The sequence below is a fragment of the Lagenorhynchus albirostris genome, chromosome 15 (genome assembly GCF_949774975.1).
Source record: "Lagenorhynchus albirostris chromosome 15, mLagAlb1.1, whole genome shotgun sequence".
NCBI classification, from domain to species: domain Eukaryota; kingdom Metazoa; phylum Chordata; class Mammalia; order Artiodactyla; family Delphinidae; genus Lagenorhynchus; species Lagenorhynchus albirostris.
This window is the reverse complement of record NC_083109.1, coordinates 78,923,734-78,949,875: the sequence shown is the minus strand read 5'-3', so window position 1 is coordinate 78,949,875 and position 26,142 is coordinate 78,923,734. Positions and strand designations below refer to the sequence as shown.

The 26,142-nt window shown below is 42.6% G+C and overlaps 1 non-coding gene across 1 annotated transcript; it reads left to right on the top strand.

The window, feature by feature from the left end:
• The first annotated feature begins 2,566 nt into the window (after window positions 1-2,566).
• TRNAG-CCC (transfer RNA glycine (anticodon CCC)) lies at window positions 2,567-2,639 on the top strand. Its single transcript has one exon. It is a non-coding gene; the product is annotated as a tRNA-Gly (tRNA).
• The last annotated feature ends 23,503 nt before the right edge of the window (window positions 2,640-26,142 follow it).

Here is a 26,142-nt window from a genome sequence, read left to right as displayed (position 1 = left end):
TGGAGAGGAGTGGTGATAACTGACCAATCAAAGTGGTTTTGAGGTCTGGGGTTTCAGTGAAAAGCCTACATTTATATCCCAAGGTTCACTGAATCCACTTAGCTCTGCACCTCTGGGAATGTGTCTTAAAAACAAGACATTTTCTGAAGCGTAAAACTATTGCATTTCCTATGCTACTTTAGAAAAAAGAAACATTAGTTTGCACCTCTTAGCACTTTTCCATCCTCTGTATCCTCTCGTCCTTGGGAGTGATCGAACAGTGTCTAAGTGTTCAATATAGTACTATAATTTATCTAGAAGGCCAGGTCACTGCATGAAATCTGGGGTCTTGAGCCATGGATATTCCCTTCTCCACCCTAAAGATGTAAAAATAATCTGCCGTCTCAAAAATGCATGGGGCGAATTCTGCTCGGGGCCAGAAGCTGCCAATCACAAGGGGATTCAGAGCGAGCCAGTCACAGCTACCAGAGGATTTGCAGAGGGAGCTGACAGAATGGGGCCGGCTGCATGGTGACTTTCCCCGGCAGAATCGTCTGTAACCTAACGCTGCCAGTGTGTTAAGCCAATGGGACCTGCCAGGGAGGAAGGGAGATGGGGAAGGCCTGGGGTTGGCAAGCAGGGGGATTGCCCAAATGACTCACAAAGGACAGAGAGAATGAAGCAAGCCATCGGTAGAGTCTGTAACTAAGGAGGTCAAATAATCAGGAAAACTGAAGGAAAATAGTGTTGAAAGTGCCCAGTGGGGAAGATGATCTTGATAAATACAGAAAACGGGAAACCCTTGCCTACAGCTGTGTTTTTCTGCTCTCTCTAGCAGGATGCAAAGGTGAGCCTGCTCCATTTGAAGCCCCACTGATAGAATGGACGGTTGTTGGTCACAGCCCTCTTGCATGTCACTCCTGGAGCTTGAGTGTGAAACTGAGGTCCAGAAAGCCAAGCAGAGAACCACCTGGAGCAAACAGGGGCCCCAGGCTTTGAAGTGCCTTCTCCCCGAAACCTGCACATGACACTGACCAGGTGCCCCAGAGGCTCTGGTACTTACCCCCTTAGGGGACTTTCCGGGGCCCTGTGGCCAGGCCCCAGTTCTAAGAGGGCAGCCTGGGCGGCTGGTCACTCTGGCCAGTGGAGTATTTCTTACGGGGAATCGTGAGATCAGGCCACCAGAATGTTTTATGGCTAACAAGCCGTAAAGAAGGACGGAGGGGGAGTTAGGGTTTATACAGACAGGAGCCAAATTTGTTTGGGACCTAGGGGTGGCCCTGGCAAAGTGAAAATGAACAAAGGGTTGAAATGGGCAAGTGGGAGGGTAGCCTAGATGAGATTGAAGCCAAGGGCATATAGCCAAAATATCCTATATACCACACTGTTGTGATTTAAAGCCAGTGAGGTTTAATCTTGGTCACCATGGCTGTACTCAGCCTCTAACACATTACCCAACGTACGTTTAAACATTCTGGAGTGAATGAACTCTTTTTACACCACATTCTTAGTTATACACATATGTTATGCATCCGTTCATTGCACAGGCTCTGAAATTTCCAGTGAAGCCTTTCCGTTCCCTGCCCTTACATTAACATACTGATTAGTCATTGTTAAGTGTCTACTCTACCAGGCACTGGGAACACGGTGGAGAGCAAATATAGACGCGGTCCCGCCCTTCTGGAGCTTACAGGCTATGGGAGGAGACAAATAGGATAATCAAATAATCACTGTAACAAGTGTGTAATGACAACTGGAGGAAGTGCAGTAAAGGAACAGGACAGAGTTCTCTGAGAGCATGTAAGGATGCCACTGGGGTGGGGTACAAAGGGAATTTCGTTTTTACCTGGACTGTTTTCTTTTGATGGGGTTCAGGATGTGCTACCCCCAAATATAGCACTTTGGCCTGTGGAATATCTGAAACTGAAGGAAATTGAGAATGGCATATGGAGGAGGGACTTTCTGACCTTCCTCTGAAGCAGATCATGTGAGAGGTGCCCTGCTTGTACCCAGAGGAAAGGAACCTCCTTATCTCCACGTGAGGGATGCCGAGAGGAATCTAAACAGACCTCGCTGTTTCCCCAGTTTCCTACGCTCAGCTCATGTCCTCTCGTCCTCTCCCATTTTCCCTTAATTCTCCGCTTTTCATCCAATCGAGCATAAACACACTCAGGTGTGACTGCCTCTTTAGGTCTTCATTCCCTTATGAAGCCTCCCACATCACATAGAACTTACATCAAAGACATTTGTGTGCTTTTCTCATTAGTCTTTTGTTACAAGGGCCCCAGCTGCTAACGTAGAAGGGTAAAGGGAAATGACCTTTTCCCTCTGTTATAGTTTCTGGCAACCACGGAGGGATGGCTGGGACACCTCATTGGCTCTGCGGCCTGTAGACAGGATCCTGGGAAAACTAACCAAAACCAGTAACAGGTAAGAATGTTCTACCAAAGTCAGCTCTCCCGGGTCTCCGTCTGTAGGGCCCAGTTGAGAGAGGAAGGTAAAAAGTATCTCCTTGTCCCTTCCTTTTCTAATTCAGATTAGCACGAGAAAAACATTTGTCAAAATTAATTCTTTGGATTGTGGGACTTCCCTGGTAGTCCAGTGGTTAAGACTCTACACTCCCAATGCAGGGGGCCCAGGTTCGATTCCTGGTCAGGGAACTAGATCCCACATGCATGCCCCAACTAAGAAGTCCGCATGCCGCAACTAAAGATCCCATGGGCCGCAACGAAGATCCCATGGGCCGCAACGAAGATCCCATGGGCCACAACTAAGACCAGGCACAGCCAAAGTAAATAAATATTTTTAAAAAATTATTTGGATTGTGACTCTGGTTGAATTTGGTTTGGGGGGCCCATTGGTTATTGATCTTGCTCTCCTGTTTGTCAGCTCCTGCTTTCCTGTTTGTCTTGTTGTTTTTTGTTTGTTTTTGTGGTACGCGGGCCTCTCACTGTTGTGGCCTCTCCCGTTACGGAGCACAGGCTCAGCGGCCATGGCTCACGGGCCCAGCCGCTCCGCGGCATGTGGGATCTTCCCGGACCGGGGCACGAATCCGTGTCCCCTGCATTGGCAGGCGGACTCTCAACCACGGCGCCACCAGGGAAGCCCCCTGTTTGTCTTGTTTTGTGTCCTGGGGGCTCGTCTTGGCTTTCCTCCTGCCAAAGCATGAAAATTGTCAGTTCTTGCCTGTGCAGGAGGCCAACCAGCAGGTAGGGTCCCCAAGAATATGGCTGCACAGAAATGTGGGCTGCACCTCATCTGCAGCTAACATCCTACGAATTGTTCCCAGCTCTCTGGGGGAAACAATGATCTTTCTTTCTTTCTTTTGGCTCTCTTTGGGAGTGGCTCCAGATCACAGGACTGCGTACTTGCACCCTCTGTGCGGAGGCCTCTTGTGTCCTCTGTTAAGTCATAAACAGCTTTTACTGGTTTTGGTTTTGAGTCAGTTGGCATAGGTATGACTTTGGTTTTAAAAAAGAAAAAAAGGAGTGGGTAGTCAACACTGCCAGGAATATTTGTTGTTTATCTCAGCTGATAATAAGATACTTGAAAGAATTTTTTTCGAGGGGAGTTCCCTGGCGGCTTAGTGGTTAGGACTCGGTGATTTCATTGCCATGGCCTGGGGTCAATCCCTGGTTGGGGAACTAAGATTCCTGCAAGCCGCGCCAAAAAAAAATTTTGTTTTAACGAAGCTCTGTTGTCAGAAGTTGGCTTAATTGGAAGCTGATATCCAGACCCTGATAGGAGCTATTTTTTAAGGCGTCTCTTCTTTGTGTGGTCGTGCTGCTCCATGGGAACTTCTGTCCACTGAAACCCCGTTCTCGAGCCCCTGCCGACTGTATGGTGCACCAGACCTGTCTTCCTCCTTTTTTTCCTTTAATGTTTTATTTATTTTATTTTATTTATCTATTTGGGGCTGCGTTGGGTCTTCATTGCTGTGCGCGGGCTTTTTTCTAGTTGCGGCGAGTGGGGGCTGCTCTTCGTTGGGGTGCGTGGGCTTCTCATTGCAGTGGCTTCTCCTGTTGTGGAGCACCGGCTCTACCCGCACAGGCTTCAGTAGTTGTGGCTCGCAGGCTCTAGAGCGCAGGCTCAGTAGTTGTGGCGCACAGGCTTAGTTGCTCTGCGGCATGTGGGGTCCTCCCGGACCAGGGCTCGAACCCGTGTCCCCTGCATTGGCAGGCAGGTTCTTAACCACGGCGCCACCAGGGAAGCCCTGTCTTCCTCCTTCTTGTTGACATGATGCTGCTGAGGATAATTGGATCGTCATTGGATTCTTTGGGAAACATAAGATCTCCCCGAACTGGCCCCTCTTCAACCTCTCCCTTGCCATTGCTTCTGCTTTTTTCCCCTGTGCCTTCTTTGATCTTCCATCACTTCCCTTGAGTCCTCTGCTGTGACTCCCTTCAAGCCCCTGGCTCCTCCCATCCTTCTGTCCACCTCTGCCAGACCTTGTTATACACCAGCCCCTCAGCCACTTGAACTTTAGGCCCCTGCTCTCAAGGGACTGAGGGTCCCCCAGAAGCAACTACCTGAGGCTGAAAAGGAAAAAGGCTAATTGCAAAAAGGCTGACTATTTTATCCACTCAGATGAGCTTTGGAGACATCCAGACAGCCGCTAGATGTCTCCTCAGTCACTCACCTAAAGCGTAGTTCTCAGCCTCCATAAGATTACCTATCAGGTCAAATGAAAATCCTAGAAACTTGCTCCACAAATATTGATAAAAAGAATTAGCCCTTATATTGGGTAGGTAACCTCAACTTGTCCCATTTGCCAGAAACAAAATTTGGTTAAAAATATAAAGTAGGTATAAGGACTTCCCTGGTGGTCCAGTGGTTAAGAATCCACCTTCCAATGCAGGGAACGTGGGTTTGATTCCTGGAACTAAGATCCCACATGCTGCGGCATAACTAAGCCCATGCACTCTACAGCCTGCGCACCACAACTAGAAAGAAGCCTCTGCGTCACAACAAAGATCCTGCGTGCCGCAACTAAGACCCAACTCAGCCAAATAAATAAGTGTTTTAAAATATATATATAAAGTAGGTATAAACCAGTGAGTTTGTATTACTAAGTTTTACTGACTCATGCTTAAAATTATAAAATGAAAGCTCCAGGATCACTGCATTTGTCTGTATGTATGCGTATGTCTATGCATGTATATTACGTTTAGGTGATTTTTTCTACCTTTGGATGGTATTACCAAATTAGTTATAAAATCCATTAAAGAGGCTCTATTTGAATTGGCTTAGAGATAAATGAGTGAGAAGTCTAGAAACTAACCCAATTTTGTTTTAAGTTCACATGATCTGGGATAAATATTTGGTAAATAAAGCTAGTCTTAAAATTGTTGGCAAAATTAAAACGGGCATGTCTTTGGAGTTGTCAGCATTAAATATAATGCAGACATACAATTTTTTCCCACCTAGGTTTATACTAAGTCAAACAAGCTTAAGTTATCTCTGCTAGATACTTAAGATTATAAAACTATAAATCCAACCTAAGAACAAAATTTACAATAGAAATGAATTGCTTGATGTGTCAAGCATGGCAATTTAAAAAATTATGTTTAACTTTGAAAGCTCTTTGCTTCTGTGATATTTTTGATACGTGCCTGATTTGTCAACGAGAAAAATAACTTGAGATGATGGCTAGCTTTGTTTATTGTCTCATGACATTTTCACAAGCAAGTCAAACATTGCTAAAAGTGTTAAGAACAAGAGAATTAAATAGACATGAATGAAAAAAGTTTATAAATAAACTTTTCAACAATAATTTTATTTTCTAATATGTATACTTAAAAATAGGTTCAAAAACCTTTTGACAACTTGAAACCTTAAAGCTGTTCTAAGTTAAGTGATATTCAATGAATATCTAGATCATTTCCAAATAAGGTAAAATACTGAAACATTAATTGCTGACCATAAGTTTATTTATTTGGGGCTTCTTAAATTCTACAGAGACAAAAGATATTCGGGTTCATTAGTGAACATGAATTTTGCCACATGGAAAATTGTACTGTGACAACAAGATCCTACTGTATAGCACAAGGAACTATCTTCAGTATCCTGTAATAAACCATAATGGAAAAGAATAGGAAAAAGAATATGTATATATACGTATAACTGAATCACTTTGCTGTACACCAGAAACTAAGACAACATTGTAAATCAACTATACTTCAATTTTTAAAAATTGAAAATTGTACTATAAGGAAGCATATACCCATAAAAAATTATGAGACAGTATATTTGTAAAATGTATTAATCTTCTACAGAATGATAGTATGTGGCAGACAGTTCACAATTGCTTACTTCCTAGTGTTCACAGAAAAATAAAGATTATTAATGGGTAAAAATTATAATCAACATATGTAAATGAAACTACTAGAAGCCATAAGGATGAAGTGAAACAGCTATATATGCCAAACATGCAAAGTATGAAGGACATATTTTTGTTAACGGAAAAAGAGAAATTCAGTCCTAAAATAGAATGACTGGTTGTTCTAGAATGAGATGGAGGAAAAGAATAGGACAAAACCCAAATGGATTTTTTTTTTTAATTGTTGAAGGTTTGTGGAAAAGGAATCTTGGAAAAGGAATCTTATTTTGTGTGGTCAAAGCTGGCTAGGATTGGACAGATTTATTTATAAGGTTTCTTTTTTTTTAAATTAGCTTTAGTGTTAATTGTACACTGATACACACCTAAAATTTGGCTTTCTCTGTTAAAATGACAAAGATTTCTTAGATTAGTGGTCTGTTCTTAATAAGAAATTGTAAAAAAAAAAAGAAAAGAAAAGAAAAGAAAAAAGATTTATCTTTTAAGTAATCTGTCTGGGAAACCAGATTTTGTGTTTTGTAATTATTTTCTGTGCTTCATGTTGTCTTTATCAGGTCTTTGATTGTGTCTTCTCAGTATCAAAAGAGTTAAGTTTTGTTCACACCCATGTGACCTTCTGTATTTGCCTTTAAAATCGTTTATTGTCACTTTGGTTAAAAAGATGACTAAGGGACTTCCCTGGTGGTGCAGTGGTTAAGAATCCACCTGCCAATGCAGGAGACATGGGTTTGAGCCCTGGTCCGGGAAGATCCCACATGCCATGGAGCAACTAAGACCGTGCGCCACGACTACTGAGCCTGCGCTCTAGAGCCCGTGAGCCACACCTACTGAAGCCCGCGTGCCACAACTACTGAAACCCGTGCACCTAGAGCCTGTGCTCCACAACAAGAGAAGCCACCTCAATGAGAAAGCCCGTGCACAGCAACGAAGAGCCAATGCAGCCAAAAGTAAATAAATAAATTTATATATATATTAAAAAAATACAGATGCAAAGGAGATGTAGGTGAGATCACTTACCAAAAGTAGAGTGGAATGGAGTGGAAAGTTTGTGGCAGACTATAGGAAGTTTGGGGGAAATGTAGTTAATATGACAGCAAGGTCACAAGAATGGATAGAAGAACTTCCAGTCTACAATAGGAAGGAGCAAAAAGCTGTGAGAAAGCACACATTTGTGGAGGAGTGAGAGCAACGTTCTTTGCTTTTCACCAGCCATGTTTGGTATCTCTGCAGCCAGACTGGAGAAAGCACACAGCCTGGTTTAGCGAGGGATGGAAACTGGCAAAAAGGCAAAGTGAAAAATCACTGAGGTGAGAGTTGAAATAATTGGTCATAATATCCAAGCTATCTGGGGACAGAAGAGAAGCCCAGAATGCTGCTGGTTAGAGCAAGAGGGCCCTACAGGCTGGATTAAGGATGAAAGTGTATTTGAAGTAGAACTGGAGGAATGTGAACTATTCTCAATAAAATGAAGGTGTGAGAGGAGTGACAGAATCAGAGTTTGAAGGAATTTCAGAGTTTGAAAGCCACCAAAAGGGCTTTTCTTTAACCCTCAGACTAGTAGAACAGGTATTAGCTGTTCAGTTTGGGCTAGATCTTGTAATAGAGTTATTGTAATGGAGGAAATCCTCTTACCAATTGTTTAAATAAGTGCCGGTTCTAAATGCACCGTTTTCCAGGCAGTCTTTATAACGATCTGAGTAGCTTACAAAGAACAGAACAAAATCCAGCCAACCGACCGTGGGGAATCTCCAGCTGTGTGCGGGTGCTCTCTTCCTGGGGCGGGGTGTGTGTGTGTGGGGGGGTTGTCCCAGAAAAACCTTGCACCTGCAAAGGGCAGAGCAGAGAGGGGATTAGGGCTCTCAAAGAGCCACAGCCTTGCAGGAACTCAGTACTGTAGGGAGCGTGGGTTACTGGGACTGAGTAGATGCCCCCTCCTGTAGAAAAGAGTCACTGAATAAGATTCCCCCGGTCTGCAAGGTGGTGATGCAACGAGCCTCACCAAGCGCACTTCACGCTTCCACCTAAGACTCTGCCCGCCCACTGCGGACAGAGAGTGGCCTACCCTGTTGCCTGGCAACCGGCTCTGTCTCGCGCCTCAGGCGGGAGTCGCCCACAGTGACGTAAGATGCGCGCAGAGCATGCTGGGAGCACGCGGTTTCGGGCTGCCTGTGGGCGGTCTAGTCCCGGAGGCCGGGGGCAGGTCCTCGCGGCCCGGACTGGCACACGTCGGGCCCTTGCGGGCCGCAGCCGCCTGGTCTGGCCTGTTGCGGGAGCCGTGGCCCAGTCATTACCTGGAGGTGCGCAGTCGGGTAAGCCCCTTACACGCCCTCAGGCCACCTAGGCCCTGGGCATCTCCCAGGCTCCCCTCTGAGCTGGTCACCCGCGGCTTCCGACTCCGACGAGGTGGTGGACGCAGAGCAGTGTGGGGGGGGGGTGAAGCACATCAAATTTACAAGGCAGTTCAGCGCGTAGTAGGTACACAGCATTTGTTGCTTAGTGATCGCCCCAGCCGTTCTTTCTTGGTCTTCGTCACTGGTTGCTATGCTCCCGCCCTCGTGGGTCCCAAGGTGCTGCTCCTGGAAGACATTCAGTCTTCTGTGCCTGCTGCTCCTTCCCTGATATCTGCTTCTCAGCTCGGCAACATGTCTCTGTTCAGGGTTCTGTTCTTGGCCCTCTTTTAACAGATGATGGTCTCTTGTAACATCTCCTCAATTACCAGGGTGATTTAGATGGTTCCTTAAGCACTCTCAATTAACAGGACTTCTAAGCTCTAGGACTGCATTTTATCAGTCTGTAAGGCAGCTTTGTGTGCCTTTTTTCATACCTCAGACTCCTTCTAAACTCTGAAGTCACAATGTTCACTTTCTGTTCCAATCTCTCACCTCTTGTGTGTTCACTAAACTCACCACAGTCACTAAAGCACGAAATCGTCAGATTTTACTCTTAACCACCCTTGTAGCCCCATCATTCTGTGCGGTGCCAGGTCCTATACAGCTGTCTCCATCGTTCTGTTCTTTGCATTCTTACTGCTCTCCCACAGGTACCCCAGGCTCTATTTGGTTTCTTAATTTAGTTTTCTTCCTGCTCCTCAGGCTGGATAATTTCAAAGGACCTCTCTTCAAGTCTCCTGGTCTTTTATTTCTCAAATCTGCTGGTGAACCCATCTAGTGATTTTTCATTTCAGTTAGTGTACTTTTCAGTCCAGAATTTTTGGTTGTTTCCTTTCTATAATAGATATAGATATTCTCTTTTTTTTTTTTTTTTTTTTTTTGCGGTACGCGGGCCTCTCACTGTTGTGGCCTCTCCCGTTGCGGAGCACAGGCTCCGGACACGCAGGCTCAGAGGCCATGGGTCACGGGCCCAGCCGCTCCACGGCATGTGGGATCTTCCCGGACCGGGGCACGAACCCGTGTCCCCTGCATCGGCAGGCAGACTCTCAACCACTGCGCCACCAGGGAAGCCCTGATATTCTCATTTTGTTCATCTTTTTTTTTTTTTTATTAAACTTATTTATTTTATTTATATTTATTTTTGGCTGCGTTGGGTCTTCGTTGCTGTGCATGGGCTCTCTCTAGTTGCGGGGAGTGGGAGCTACTCTTCGTTGTGCTGCACGGGCTTCTCGTTGCTGTGGCTTCTCGTTGCGGAGCACGGGCTCTAGGCGCACGGGCTTCAGTAGTTGTGGCTTGCGGGCTCCAGAGTGCAGGCTCAGTAGTTGTGGCACACGGGCTTAGTTGCTCCGCGGCATGTGGGATCTTCCCAGACCAGGGATCGAACCCGTGTCCCCTGCATTGGCAGGCAGATTCTTAGCCACTGCACCACCAGGGAAGTCCTGTTCATCTTTTATGTTCCTGATTTCCTTTAGTTTCTTTGTCCATGGTTTCCTAAGCTCATTGAGCATGTTAAAATGGTCGATTTAAAGTTTTTGTTTAGAGACTTGCCTGGTGGCACAGTGAATCCGTGCCAATGCAGGGGACATGGGTTTGAGCCCTGGTCCAGGAAGATCCCACATGCCACGGAGCAACTGAGCCCGTGTTCCACAACTACTGAGCCTGCGTTCTAGAGCCTGAGAGCCACAACTACTACTGCTGAGCCCATGTGCCACAACTACTGAAGCCCGTGCGCCTAGACCCCGTGCTCCACAAGAGAAGCCACCTCAATGAGAAGCCCGCGCACCGCAACAAAGAGTAGCCCCTGCTCACCGCAACTAGAGAAAGCCCGTACACAGCAACGAAGACCCAATGCAACCAAAAATAAATAAATAAAATAAACTTATATTAAAATAAATAAAGTTTTTGTTTAGTTAGTCCATTGTCTGGGCTTCCTTAGGGATGGTTTCTGTCAAGTTGTTTTTTTCCTTCGAATGGTCCATACTTTTGTGTTTCTTTGTTTTAAAATTTTTTGTTGTTGTTGAGAACTGTACATTCTAAGTGTTATGATGTGGTAACTCTCAAAATCTGATTCTTACTCATTAGGGATTGCTAGTTTTTGCTTGTTGAGTGATGGAGCTGTTACTTTTACAAACTGTTTTTGCAAAGTGTGTATTCCTTGTTTTTCTGTGGTCACTGAAGTTTCTGTTCCATTTTCTCTGCAGTTAGTCAATGACCTGACATAGATTTCCTTAAATGTTTGATTCTAGATAGGGAGGTAGGAGAGGGGTGTTCTGTCTCTTTAAATCTGATAGATGCCCCCGGGAAAGCCAAAGCTGCCAGTAGGGTCAAATCCAAGGCAAGCATCTGTGCTGATCTGATCCTCAGGGATCCATCAGACTGATCAAACTGTGTAACCGCAAACTTTTTTTTTTTTTTTTTTTTTTGGCCCCGCGGCACGGCACGTGGGATCTTAGTTCCCTGATCAGGGATGGAACCGGCGGCGCCCCCTGCAGTGGGAGAGCGGAGTGTTAACCACTGGACCACCAGGGAGGTCCCTGTAAGCCCAAACTTTTGGAGGACAGTGTTTCCACCATCTACTCTGGCATCAGCCAGCTTCTTCAGGAATGCAGGCTGCTATCCATACAGCTGCAGCACGTCTGAGGAATGAGGGATATTGACTAGTTTGCACATGTTGCTCACTTGTGAAAGATCAGCAACCTTTCCCTTCATTGTTATAAGGACTCCTCTGGTTGTTAAAAGTTTCTGGTCATGTTCCAAGTTCCAAAATAGTTGACTTCTATCTTTCTTTGTAGCTCAATGATTGCCTTGGTGAAGGGACAAACCCCTAGTTCCTACTCTGCCATTTTGTGTGACATCACTCTGAGTCATATTTTTAAAAATACATATTCTGGGGCTTCCCTGGTGGCGCAGTGGTTGAGAGTCCACCTGCCGATGCAAGGGACGCGGGTTCGTGCCCCAGTCTGGGAAGATCCCACATGCCGCAGAGCGGCTGGGCCCGTGAGCCATGGCCGCTGAGCCTGCGCGTCCGGAGCCTGTGCTCCACAACGGGAGAGGCCACAGCAGTGAGAGGCCCGCGTACCGCAAAAAAAAAAAAAAAAAAAAAAACCCCCAAAAAAATACATATTCTGATAATCTCTATTTTCTTAATTGGTCTGTTTAGATGATTTACATTTAATACAATTTTTGATTGGTTAGGATTTAAGTCTGCCATTTTACTTATTTTCTGTTTATTCCTTCTGTTTTTTTGTGCCTCCTTTTCCCTTTTCTTGCCTTCTTATGGGATACTTGAACATTTTTTTAGTATATCATTTTAAGATGGCTATAGATTTTTAAAATATAGCTCTCTTTGTATAGGTTTTCAGTGGTTGCTGTTGAGATTACATTACACATACTTATGATAGGTTACTAGTATCAACCTTTTACCAGCTCAAGTGAATGTAGAAACTTTACCACCTTTAGGTCCCTTTTTTCTTCCTTTACGACATTATTGTCTTAAATTTTACCTCTACATACATTGAGAACCATGTGAGACAATGTTATAATTTTGCTTTCATCCATCAAACATAACTTTAAAAATTCAAGAGATTATATCCACACAGATATTTACCCTAAAAATTGCTTTTTCTTCATTTCTGATGTTTCAAGCTGCTGTTATTTTCTTTTCATTTGGAGAACTTTTCCTTTATCACTTCTTTCAGAGCAGATCTGATAGTGGCAAATCACTTCATTTCCTTCATCTCTTAATATCTTTATTTCACCTTCATTCCTGAAAGATATTTTCACTGGATACAGAATTATGGGTTGTCATTCTTTTCTTTCAGCACTTAAAAAATATTTTGCCACTTTCTTCTCTCCTCCATGGTTTCTGATGGGGAATCTGTAGTTTTTCCATATTGTTCCTTCTCTGTAGGTAATACTTTGTTTCTCTCCAGCTGCTTTCAGATTTTTCCTTTATTTTTAATTTTCAAACATTTGATTATGATGTATCTGGGTGTTGATTTATTTGAGTTTATTCTTTTAGGGTTTGCTCAGATTTTTGAATTGGTAGGTTTATGTCTTTTACCAAATTTGGGAAGTTTTCAGCCATTATTTCTTCAAATATTTTTTGTGCACTGCACTCTTTTTCCTCTCCTTCTGGGCCTCCAGTAACATGAGTGTTAGATCTTTTGTTATTGTCCCATAGGTACTTATTCTTTTTTTTCTCTGTTTTGTCTCTTTTGTTCAGATTGGATCATTTCTACTGATACATCTTTAGATTCACTGATTCTTTCCTCTTAAATCTCCATTTTGCTATTGAGTCCATCCAGTGAATTTTTTACTTATTTTAATTTTTCGTTCTGAAATTTCCATCTGGGTGGTTAGATATTTTTCTTTGATGAGACTTTCTATTTTTCAATGTTTCAAGAGCGTTCATAATTATTTCTTGGAATATTTTTATGACAGCTGCTCTAACATCCTTGTTCAATAATTCCAATATCTTTTTCACCTTGCAATTGGCATTTGTTGATTGTCTTTTCTCATTTGAGTTGTTTTTCTTGGTTCTTAGTACGTGGAGTAATTTTTTATTTTATCATGGACATTTTGAATATTATGAGGCTCTAGTTTTTATGTAAATCTTCTATTTTAGCAGGAAGTCAATATCAATATGTTTATATTCAGAATGCACATTCCGGTCCAATTTTGTGGGCTCCGGTTTGAAGACCAATTTCGTTTTCACAGCCTTTGCAGAGCAGTTCTGGCCTGCCCCACTTGCGTGCTACCCTGAGGCCGATTTGAAACCGCAGAGTATTCCCCATTGTAGTTCAGTACCCAGAGCTTTTTCTGTGTTGATACTAGTTGGTTTCACACATGCACTGCTTGGGAAGGCATGACCAGTACTTCATACACATATTTAGAGAATCCCTTTTTCTAGCTCCCTACTCTCTATTTGAGAGGGGATGAGGTGCCACTTTTTACAGTTATTCAATTAGTGCAGGTTGTGGATAGCCAACAGGGCTCCTCCGCACAGTCCCCAGTACCTGGTAGGGAGGGGAGAGATGGCACCTCTGCTTTGCTGGTACAAGATGGGGATGGTCAACAGGGCTTTGTCCCACAGTCTCTGCAGTACCAGGTGGGGAGGAAGAAAGGTATGGGTTCTTTTGTGGTGTTTGCCTTGAGTAGGGTGGCTGTAACCATCCTGCAGAGCTACCCTCCTCATGGCCATTTGCTGGACAGAATGGGCTTTTTTTTTTTTAAATATTGATTGATTGATTGATTTGGCTGCGCTGGGTCTTAGTGGTGGCACTCGGGATCTTCGTTGCTACGTGTGAGATCTTCGTTGTGTCATGAAGGATCTTTAGTTGCGGCATGTGGGATCTAGTTCCCTGACCGGGGATCGAGATTGGGCCCCCTGCATTGGGAGTGCAGAGTCTTAACCATTGGACCACCAGGGAAGTCCCAGAATGGGCTTTTCTTAGGGCTTGGTTTTTATGGTTTTTTTCTTTGGTTTTGTTTCAGGAGGGGCTTGTTGGCATTTTTCTAGCTGCAGACTGCTCTAACACCCAAGCCAAAATATATAAGAGGCAAAACAAACAAACAGACCACCCAGGGAACTCACCACTGAGTTGTCCCTTGAGGCCCTAGCCAGTTTGCCTTCTTTTCTCCACCTTTTGAGAGGTTTTTTGATAGTTGTATCATGTATTTTGAACAGGAATTTTGGTTGTAATTAGCAAGAGGAAGATGATGGAATGTGCATACTCCATCTTCTATGGAACTGGAAACAACATAAGGCATTTAAAATTGTTTTCTTGATAAGTTCTAGAGCGTAACTTCTCATTTTAGTAACAGTACATTTGTTCCTGTATAATGAAGAATCGTACCCATTTTGTGTATTATGTCACATGGTCTCATACTGCAGCAGCCAGTAAAAACCTAACTCCAGTATACAACCCAGACCATCTTCCTAAAGAACTCTACTCTTCAGCCCCTCTGCCTTGGTACTCTGGGCTCATTAGACCTCTCCAGATCTTCTTCCTCATTTCATTTGTCCATTTGGGCCCTCTTCTCCAGGTGGCCAGCTGTAGCCTTTCAACCCTTGATGAACTTACGGTAGGACTGTTGGGAAGATTAAATAGATTAATACATGTCAAGCACTTAAAGCAGCAGCTAGCATAGAATAAGCAGTCCTTAGATCATAGTAGTGGTTGTTATACCCTCAATTTGGCATAGCCTCAGCTTTAAGTAAAAGAAACCCAAACTGGGCTTCCCTGGTGGCACAGTGGTTGAGAGTCCGCCTGCCGATGCAGGGGACACGGGTTTGTGCCCCGGTCCGGGAAGATCCCACATGCCGCAGAGCGGCTGGGCCCGTGAGCCATGTGCTGAGTCTGTGCATCCGGAGCCTGTGCTCCACAACGGGAGAGGCCACCTAGAGCCCATGCTCCACAGCAAGAGAAGCCACCGCAGTGAGAAGCCCGCGCACCGCAAAAAAGAGTAGCCCCCATCGCCGCAACTAGAGAAAGCCCGCACGCAGCAATGAAGACACAACGCAGCCAAAAATAAATAAATTTACATTTAAAAAATGCAGTGAAAATAGTCTGTGCAAGATGATGGAGACACCAGGGTGGGAGTGGCCATGTGTTTGGGGTTGAGGAAGGGTTCACAGAGGTGGTAACACTTAGGCTGAATCTTGGAAGGTAAGTAGCTTTTGCCCTGGTGAATAAAGGCATTTCATGCATAAGCAGGAGGAACACAATTTCAGAAGCTTAAATCAGTGTGGCAGGTGGTTTAGTACCCACATAATCTGTCATATGTCTGCAGTTGGATTGAAATTGTATGTTTAGAGAAGCACACGAGAGAGACTCTAACCTGATTTCCAAGGTCCTTCATGATCTAGTCCCTACTTAATTTTCTAGCTTTTTTTTAATCGATTCTTTTTGTTTTTCTGCAATTGAAGTATAGTTGATTTACAATGTTATGTTAGTTTCAGGTGTACAGCAAGTGATTCAGTTTTACATATATATATCTATTCTTTTTTAGATTCTATTTCAGATAGTTCCCTATGCTATACAGTAGGTCCTCGTTGGTTATCTGTTTCATATATATCTAGTTTTTTCTCTTGCCATGTGCATACAGATATTTATAATTTCATCTTATATAATGTATTAATACCTGCACAGTGATACACAGTGTCCATTCTTTACAAACCTCTTGGATCTGACTCTTGAGACACGACCAACAGCTGGAAACACATTCAATCCAAAGTATAAAATGAGAAAAAATAAATAAAACATTCAGTCATTGATCTGAATTGAGGACGAGGGGAAAGAGTACCGGGCAGCAGATGCTTATGTGATGGCAACTTAAGTCTTTAACTGTAGTCTTGCTGGATTTCCCCACCTCCACTGTGTTGTTGACATGCCCTGTGGGGTCTCTTTTTATCCACAGCTGCCTCAGGCATAGTTATTTCTACAGACTTCCCTTACTTAATCTGGATGAGACTTAGGCAGATTCAATTTTATTTTCCATGATGGGGCCGCTGGGGTAGGATAGTTACTAAAGCATGCAGCTTTTCCCCACTTTCACCAGTTTGGGAGCAGCCATTGCCTGCTCTGTCCTCTCCAGTCTCTTTCTTCCTAAGACATTGCTGACTGGAGGCTGCTTCTCTTCTCAGGGGATCCAGCATGGAGGGCATGAGCCAAGGCATGTGGTATCTCCCGTCTGTATCCTCCCCTGCAGCACTTTTCCCTTGCCCTCCAGGCTCTCATCACTCCGAAACGTAGCATTCAAACACACCCGCCTCTTTGGACTGCAACCTTTACACCTGTTGATTCCTCTACCTAAAGCTCTTTCCAAGGCTCCTCTTAGCACTTCACCCCCTCAGCCAAAGACAAGACTTCCTCACAGAGGCCTTTGCTGACTGACCCCCTAGGCTAAGTTATACCCCCTTCCTATGCTATCATGACAGCCTGTGGCAGACTGAATTTTCTGAAGATGACCACAGTAATATTTCCCATCACATATGCTCATCTTACAATATAACCTTAAAGCTTCTTCCATCGAGTGGTGGGAGGTATGTCTCTTCCCCTTGAACCTATGCAGATCTTTATGATTGCCTTAACCAAGTAAGGTAGGACAGAATTGACTCTATGGTACTTCCCTGGCTAGGTCATCAAAATGCTGTGTGCTTCCACTTTTCTATCTGGGAATGCTGGCTCTTAGAACTAAGCTGCCATACTCCAAGGAAGCCCAAACTAACCCACGTGGAGAGACAGCAGGGAGAAGAAATGTGTACATGTTCCCGGCCCACAATTCAGCAGATGTCCCAGCTGACAGCCATTACCTATGTGAGTGAAGAGGCCTCTAAGTGATTCCAACCCCTTACCATCAATCACCCCTAGCCTTTCAGTCTTCCTAGTTGAGCTCTCAGATATTGCGGAGCAGAAACAAGCTAGAATCAAAGAATCTCTGAGGATAATAAAATGATTGTTTTATGCCACTGCATTCTTTATTGGTTTCTTATGCTATTAGTGACCGAAACAGTCTTTACTACTTTGGTAGTTCCAGTGCTTTTCTAACTATTTGTTTAATGTCTGACTTCCCTGTCAAAGTACATCCTCCTTGAGGGCTGGTACTATGTCTGTAGTCCTCATTGCTGTATCCTGTGTAGTGCAAAGTAGGTAGTGGGTGCACAGTAAATAGTGAACTAATGACTAGAAAGTATGTGTTTCTTCTCCTAATGTGGCACGTGTTTCTGTTCCCAGAATTGCTTCTGGCCTGCGGTTCTGTGCTTACCAGGTTGATCCATCCCTCCCCGGGAATCACTTCTTTCTCCCCATCCTGACTGATCCATTGGTGAGAGATGCACCTGATTGTTTCAGCCACATTTTTTTTTTTTTTTTTTTTTTGCGGTACGCGGGCCTCTCACTGTTGTGGCCTCTCCCGCTGCGGAGCACAGGCTCCGGATGCGCAGGCTCAGCGGCCATGGCTCACGGGCCCAGCCGCTCCGCGGCATGTGGGATCTTCCCGAACCGGGGCACGAACTCGCGTCCCCTGCATCAGCAGGTGGACCCTCAACCACTGTGCCACCAGGGAAGCCCTCAGCCACATTTTTAACTTACAGGTGGTGCCTATAATGGTTCACGCCACCTCTGCAGGGAAAAGGGTGGAAACAGTGAAGAAACAGGAGGCTAGGAGTTCCAAAGACAAACTTGATCCATTTTTTAATTCTGTTAACAACAGTCTTGAGAGAATAAATACAGATCTTACGTAGTTTGGTATTTTGTCCTTTCTGACAGTTCTTCACTGATAGTACGGTTGTTGGAGTTAACACGACTACTGCGCCATTGTGGACGAGCTTCAGGCTGCCCTCTAGTGGGAAGCAGCACAATAAAGTCCTATACGTATTACACCCTGAGGCATCCTGGACCTCTGCAGTGAAGAAAATTAGTGTAAGAACCAACTCTGTCTTCTTGACTATGTATAATCAGCACTTATGATACTACTTGGCATTTAGTAGGAGCTCAACTAACATTTATTGAACAAACTAACCAACACGCACTGTTTATGAGCACTAGCACGTTTCTTGAGAGCCTACTATGTTTAAGACATTAAGCCAAGCACTGTAGATGATGTAAATCAGGGCCAGGTAATAAATATTTTAGGCTTAGAGGCCATGTGGTCTCTGTCACAACTACTCCACTCTGCTCTTGTGGTGGAAAAGCAGCCACAGACCATACAAAATCTAATGTGTCTCAGTTCCAATGCAACTTGATTTTTAATGAGTAGAATACGATAGAAATGGTGGTGTGAGACACAAGATTAAGGCCTAAAAGGCATTGTGGCTTTCCCCTTTCTTGCTCTCCCTTGGATTACTTGCTCTGTGAGAAGCCAGCTGCCTTGTGGTGAGGACACTTAAACAATCCAATGGATAGGTCCATGTAGTGGGGAACTGAGGCCTTCTGCCAACAGCTGACAAGGAACTGAGGCCTCCTCCAAATAACCAGGCAAGTGAGCTGTCTTGGAAGCAGATCCTACATGTGACTGCGGCCCTCACTGATGTCTTGACAGCCGCCTCATCATCCTGAGCTAGAACCACCCACTTAGGCCACTCCCAAATTCCTGGCTCTGTAAGAAAGGTTTGTTGATTTAAGCTACTAAATTGTGGGGTAATTTGTTATGCAGCGACAGATAACATACATCCAGTGTTCCAGCATCTTCCCCATTGGATTACAGTGGTGCCACTATAGAACATCAGTTGACCACATGTCTTTTTCTGGATATTCTCTTCTGTTCCATTAAGCTATATGTCTGTGAGGTTTTTTCTTTTTTTTTAAATTGGAGTATAATTGCTTTACAATGTCGTGTTAGTTTCTGCTATACAACGAAGTACATCAGCTATATGTATACCTATATCCCCTCCCTCTTGGACCTCCCTCCTGCCGCCCCCACCCCATCGCACCCATCTAGGTCATCACAGAGCACCGAGCTGAGCTCCCTGTGCTATACAGCAGGTTCCCACTAGCTATCTGTTTTACACATGGTAGTGTATTTATGTCAAACCTAATTTCCCAATTCGTCCCACCCTCCCCTTTCCCCCCGTGTCCACATGTCCATTCTCTACGTCTACATTCCTGCCCTACAAATGGATTCATCTGTACCATTTTTCTAGATTCCACATATATACGTCAATATACGATATTTATTTTTCTCTTTCTGGCTTACTTCACTCTGTATGACAGACTCTTGTTTATGCCAACATACTGTCTTGATTACTATAACTTTTGCTGTAGTCTTGAAGTCAGGTGGTGTAAGTCCTCCAATTTTGTTATTATTGTTTCTTTTGTCAAAATTGACTTGGCTATTCTGGGTTCTTTGCATATCCATATAAATTTTAAATCAGCCTGTCAATTTCTAGTTAAAAAACCTACTGAGATTTTCACTGGGATTGTACTGAATCTATAGATCAATATGAGGAAAATGGCTATCTTCATGTTGAATATTCCAATCTGTGAACATGTATCTCTCCATTTATTTAGATCTTCTTTAATGTCTCTAAACGATTATTTGCAGATTTACTGTAATGTTTTAGTGCCAAAGTCTTGAACATATATTGTTAAATTTATCTTTAAATATTTCATGTTTTATTGCTATTATAAGTTGCTATCAAACATTGGCTATATTCCATGTGCTGTAAAACATATCCTTGTAGCTTATTTATTTATTTTTGGCTGCATTGGGTCTTTGTTGCTGCGCGCGGGCTTTCTCTAGTTGCAGTGAGTGGGGGCTACTCTTCGGTGCGGTGCGCGGGCATCTCATTGCGGTGGCTTCTCTTGTTGCGGAGCACAGGCTCTAGGCGCAGGCTTCAGTAGTTGTGGCGCGCAGGCTCAGTAGTTGTGGCTCATGGGCTGTAGAGTGCAGGCTCAGTAGTTGTGGCACATGGGTTTAGTTGCTTCGTGGCATGTGGGATCTTCCCAGACCAGGGCTCAAACCCGTGTCCCCTACATTGGCAAGCGGATTCTTAATCACTGTGCCACCAGGGAAGCCAGTAGCTTATTTCTTTTATACATAGTAGTTTGTACCTCTTAATCTCCTACCCCATCTTGTCCCTCTCCCCACTGGTAACCACTAGTTTGTTCTCTATATATGTGAATCTGTTTCTGTTTTTGTCAGTTATTTTCTGAGCATGCGTCTTGCCCTGGGCATTCACATGGCCTTCTAAATTCTTATACATAGATGATTATGAATGCTCTGATTACTGAAAGAAACTCTCCCCAGCTTTTCCTCCCAGACTTTAGGCAGTCTGCATTAATCTGTTAGGGGGTTGCCATAACAAAATACCAGAGACTGAGTGGCCTACACAATAGAAATTTATTTTCTCACTGTCCTGGATGATGGAAATCCAAGATCAAAGTGTTGGTAGGGCTGGTTTCTCCTGAGTCCTCTCTTCTTGGTTTACAGATGACCACCTTCTTGCTGTATATTCACATGGCCTTTTCCCCATACACATGCATCCCTGGTGTCTCTACCTCTTCTTATAAGGACACTAGTCATATTGGATTAGGGCCCCACTCATATGGCCTCATTTAACCTTAATTACATCTTTAAAGGCCCTATCTCCAAATACAATTACATTGGGGATTGGGGTTCAATATTCACATTTTGGGGGAACACAATTCAGTCCATAACAGCAGTCTGTTGTGTGTGTCAACTGTCATATTTTGGTATCATGTTTATCTTTGTTCTTTTTTTTTTCTTTAGAATTTTATCTGTATTGCTGGTTTTGACAATTTGGCTTTGATGTGACTTGTTATAGTTCTCTTTATGTTTCTTGTACTTGGGATTAAGCTTTCAGAATTGTGGGCTTATATTTTTCATTATGTTTGGAAAGTTTGGGGCCATTATTTCTTCTTGTATTTTTCCATATCGCTACTTAACTTTTTGAACATATGAAATACAGTTAAAATAACTTTTAATGTTATTCTTTGCTAATTTTAACATCTGTGTCAGGTCTGGGTCGGTTTGGATCAATTATTCTCCTCTTGACGGGTCGTGCTTTCCTGCTTGTTGGTATGCCTGTCCATCTTTGTTTGGATGTCAGACATTGTGAAGCTTACCTTGTGGAGTGCTTGTCATTTTTTATTCCCGTATGTTTTCTTGAACTTTGTTTTGGGATGCAGTTAAGGTCCTTGGAAACAGTTTGATCCTTTCAGGCTTTGCTTTTTGGTCTAGTTAGGTCCAGATCAGTGCTCAATCTAAGGCTGATTATTTCCTCTTACTGAGGCAACACCTTCCTGAGTACTCTACCCAATGTCCTATGAATTATGAGTTTTCCCAGTCTGACCAGTGGGAAGAGACACTTTTCCTGGCCCTTTGTTAGTGCCAGATCCTGTTTCCTCTAATGCTTTTGGATGGCTTTTTCTTTGGCTTTGGGTAGTTTCCTCATAAACATGTACTATTGAGTTCTGTGCTGAATACTCAAGGAGGAACCTCTGTACATCTCTGGGATCTTGTTGTGCAGTTCTCTCCTCTCTGGTATTCTGCCTTTTAAACTTTACCGCTTTGGTAAATGCTACTGCCTGGAAACTCCAGACAGTAAGCTGTGTTGATTGTGGGACTCATCTCATTTAGTTCCCAACTATCGGTGATCTCTGTCCTTTGTTGTCCAATGTGTAGTGTCCTGAAAACCATTGTTGCATGTACTTTGTCTAGTTTTTGTTGTTGTTTTAGGTTATAGGGTAAATCTATGGTCCCTGTTATTCCATCATGGTCAGAAGTAGAAGTCCCTTTCCATGTATTTCAATACATTATATTTTAATTCAGTTCAAAATATTTTCTAATGTCCCTTGAGACTTGTTCTTTGACCCATAGATTATTTAGAATTGTGTTGTTTAATTATCAAGTGTTTGAAAATTCTCCTTTTATGTTTCTGTTGATGATTTCTAGTGTAATTCTGTTATAGTCAGAGAACATCCTTTGTTTTATATCAATCCTTTTATGTTTAGTGACAATAGAATACTATTGAACATCTTCACCCTTCACTTTCCTATTTCACCATATTCCTTCTCACATCATACCTGACACTTGAAGTGTCCCACTTTCTGCTGTCACAAATGTAATAACCTTACAATAGTATAATTCCATTTATCCTCCCCACAATCCAGCTTTTGGTGATGGTTATTACATCTTTTTCTTCTATATTTGTTGTATTAATCTCACAATATCTCTATTATTTTTATTTGAAACAATCAATTCTTAAATTAAGTCATGACTATCATAAACATAGTTTTTTATATTTACTCATTTATTTACCATGATGGTCTTTATTCCTTCCTGTAGTTACAGATTTCTATCTGGTCTTAGCTCCCTTTGTCTAAAGGGCAACCTTTAACATTTCTTAAGAGTGTATTTTTATTCACAAGGAAGTGTCTTTATTTCTCCCTCATTTTTGAAGGATTTTTTGCTGAACGTAGAATTCTGGAATGACAAGCCTTTTCCCCTTAGCATTTAAAAGAAACCATTTTTCTTCTAGCCTGTCTTGTTTCTGATGGGAAGAAACATACTTGTATGTGGTTTTGTCAGCTTCATGGATCTTTAAGTTGTTATTTTTCACCACATTTGGGAAATTTGGATGTTATTTTAAAAATATTTCTGCCCCAATCTCACATTTTCTTTTGAGAGTCCAGCTACACATATGATAGATAGCACTATTTGATAGATAGCACATATGATAGATAGCACTATTTGATAGTGCTTCAGAGGTCCCAGAGGGTCTGTTCATTATGAGACAGTTTCTACTGATCTGTCTTTAAGTTCACTGACTTAATTTTGTTGTCTCTGATCTTCTGTTAAGCCTATCTGGTGAGTTTTTTCAATTATTTTATTTTTTAAGTTTTATCATTTGTTTGTTTCTTCCTTAGAATTTCCATTTCTTTGTAATTCTTTATCTGTTTGCTCATTAAGACCATGCTTTCCTTTAATTCTTTGGACATATTTATAATATTTCCCTTAAAATCTTGGTTGGCTAAGTCTAACGTTTAGACCATCTTGGGTTCATTTATATATACTGCTTTTTTTCTTGATTATGGATCACATTTTCTTGTTTCTTTATATGTCTAAATGACCTTTTATCAAGTATTGTGCATTGTGAACAATACTCTGGAGTCTGTTATCTCTCTATGAAGTATATAGATTCTTGTTTTAGTAGGCAATGTAATTACTAGCTAATGATCTTACACTTGTTCAAGCTTGGTTTTGTTTTGTTTTTACAGATCAGTGGAGAGCCTAAAGTGTTTCCCATGCCTAGCTTGGTGAGACTCAACCTTCAAACTCTTTTCCTGTGGATCTTGTCATGGTTGACTTAGGCTTTATTAGGGCAGACCTAGAGTAAGGCTAGACTATGGTCTGTACCCCAAACTGTAACCTTTCTACTGTTTCAACTGGATGCCAAGGGTGTTAAAGATGCATTTATGAGATCCCTCCACTTTGGAAGCACCACAACTCCCTTGGCAATGCTCTTATCCAAGGACTGCTCTAACTCTGGTATCTTTGTTCTAATCTTAGCCCCATATACCAGAAAGCCCCATATACCTGCTTTCTGGTGAGCCTCAGGTTGTCTCACGCTGCATATACAGCCTGGCTGTAATATTCAGGGTTCTCCAGAGAAACAGAGCCAATAGGATAGAGATACACACACACATATTTTTTATTATTATTATTATTACTAACAGGAGAAATTAGGAATTGGTTAATGTAATTATGGAAGCTGAGAAGTCCCAAGATTTGTAGTCAGCAAGCTGGAGACCCAGGAGAGCTGCTGGTGTAGTTCCAGTCCAAGAAGCAGAAGAGCCAATAGTTTGAGCTCTAGTCCAAGTCTAAAAGCAGGAAAAGACTGATGTCCCCGCTCAAAGACAAGCAGAGAGAATTCCGGCTCATCCCTTTTGTTCTATTCAGCCCTTCAGTGGATTGGTTGAGGCCCACCCACTGTGGAAAGAGCAATCTTCCTTACTCAGTCTACCAATTCAAGTGTTTATTTCATCCAGAAATACTCTCACAGTAGTTGCCTCTTAAATTTTTGTCCATTTGTATAGTTGTTTATGACAGGAGGACTAGTCTGGTATCACTTAATCATGGCTGGATAGGTTGTTAATTTTCAGCTGCTTTTATAGTATTTTATTATATGAATTATACCACTGTTCATCCATTCTTGTGTTAGTAGACGTTAGACATTTAGATGTATTCAAATTGTCAATTATACAAATGCTGCTGCAATGACTATCTTTGTACCCACAGGGTTATGAGATACATTATTTCAACTTTATGTGATATTGCCAAATTGCTCTCCAAATTATATCATTTTACATACCCACATACAGCACACGAATTGCAGTTGTTCCACATCCTTGCCAAAATTTGATCTTGTTGAACTATTACATTTTTCTACTTGTGCAAATGAATGCAAAATGTTATCTTGTTACATCGATAAACCATTCCTAGATTACTGGTGAGGTTACAATATATATGTACGTGTATGTACATATATATATATATACACACATGCATATACATACACATATATATACATGAACATATGTATATATTTATTATTGGCTATTGGATTTCCTATTCAGTAAGTTGCATTTGATATCATTGTCCTTCTTAACAATTGGGTCATCTTTTTGTTACTGATTCTTAGGAGTTCCTAATAAATTCTAGTTACTAATCCTTTTTTGGTTAGATGAGTTAGAATCGTGTTTTCCTGGTCTTGGCTTGTCTTTTAGCAGCCTGTGCTGTCTTTTCCCATACAGAAGTGTTAAATTTTAATGTAGTGATATTTATCTTTGTTTTGCTAAATGATTTGTGCTTTTTGTGCATCCATTTCTTTGACCTCTAAACACTGGGTGCCCCATGGCTCAAGCCTTGGACCTCTTTATCTACATTAATTCCCAAGAAATCTTACTTAGTCTTGTGGCATCTGTACACTGATGGCTTTTACATCTAGCTCCTCTCTTGAACACCAGTAGTATATGATTATTTAAAGGACCCTTGCTGAGCAAGATACTATCTTCCTTCTTCCCTTATTGAAGTTTCTTGAATGGGACGTCCACAGCCGCTGCCTCCATTTCCTCATCTTCTATTCACTCTTTAACCCACTGCACCTTGACTTTGTCCCACTATTCCACTGATGCCAGTACTGTTTGAGATTTTTTTTTTTTTTTACTGCGCCGCACATCTTGCAGGATCTTCGCTCCTCAATGAGGGATCAAACCCAGCCCACAGCAGTGAAAGTGCGGAGTCCTAACCACTGGACTGCCAGGGAAGTCCCAAGATATTTTTCTTAAGGAACACAGCCCATACCCTTTCCTTTTCGAATGAAGTTTGGTATGAAATTACAGTATATTGAACAGATAGAAGCAGAATTGCCCTGGCAATGTGTTGGGGAAGAGAAGAACTGTTTGTTTTTCTCATCTCTCCCAGTTGCTCCAGAGGCATCTTTTTCTGAGCCTTTCCTATCTTTCCAACCTCCCTATTCCACCAAACATCGTAATCTCCAGCCATATCAAACTGTTTGCAAACTCTTGTGTCATACTCCTTTCCATCTCTGTGCTTCTGCAAAATCCTTCTTCATCTGCCTTGAACCTGCTTTAAGCCAGTTCTCTTAGCTCAAGTATCACCTCCCAGCCCATCTTCCCCTTTATCATTCCTTCCCTTTTTGTGCCTCTGTTATCACACTTACCACGATGAATTGTAACTTTCTATTTACACATTTTTCTTCCCTACTAAACTCAGGGCTTCTAGAGATCAGAGACCCTGTGTTTTCCCCCATTACTCTTTAATGTGTATCAGTAAGAGAATGAGTAAATCAATGAATGAATGGCCAAGGAAGCTGAGCTAGGCCAAAGCCTGAATTAGCAGACCACCAAGTTTTTTTATAAAGTTTTATTAAGATATAATTCAAATACC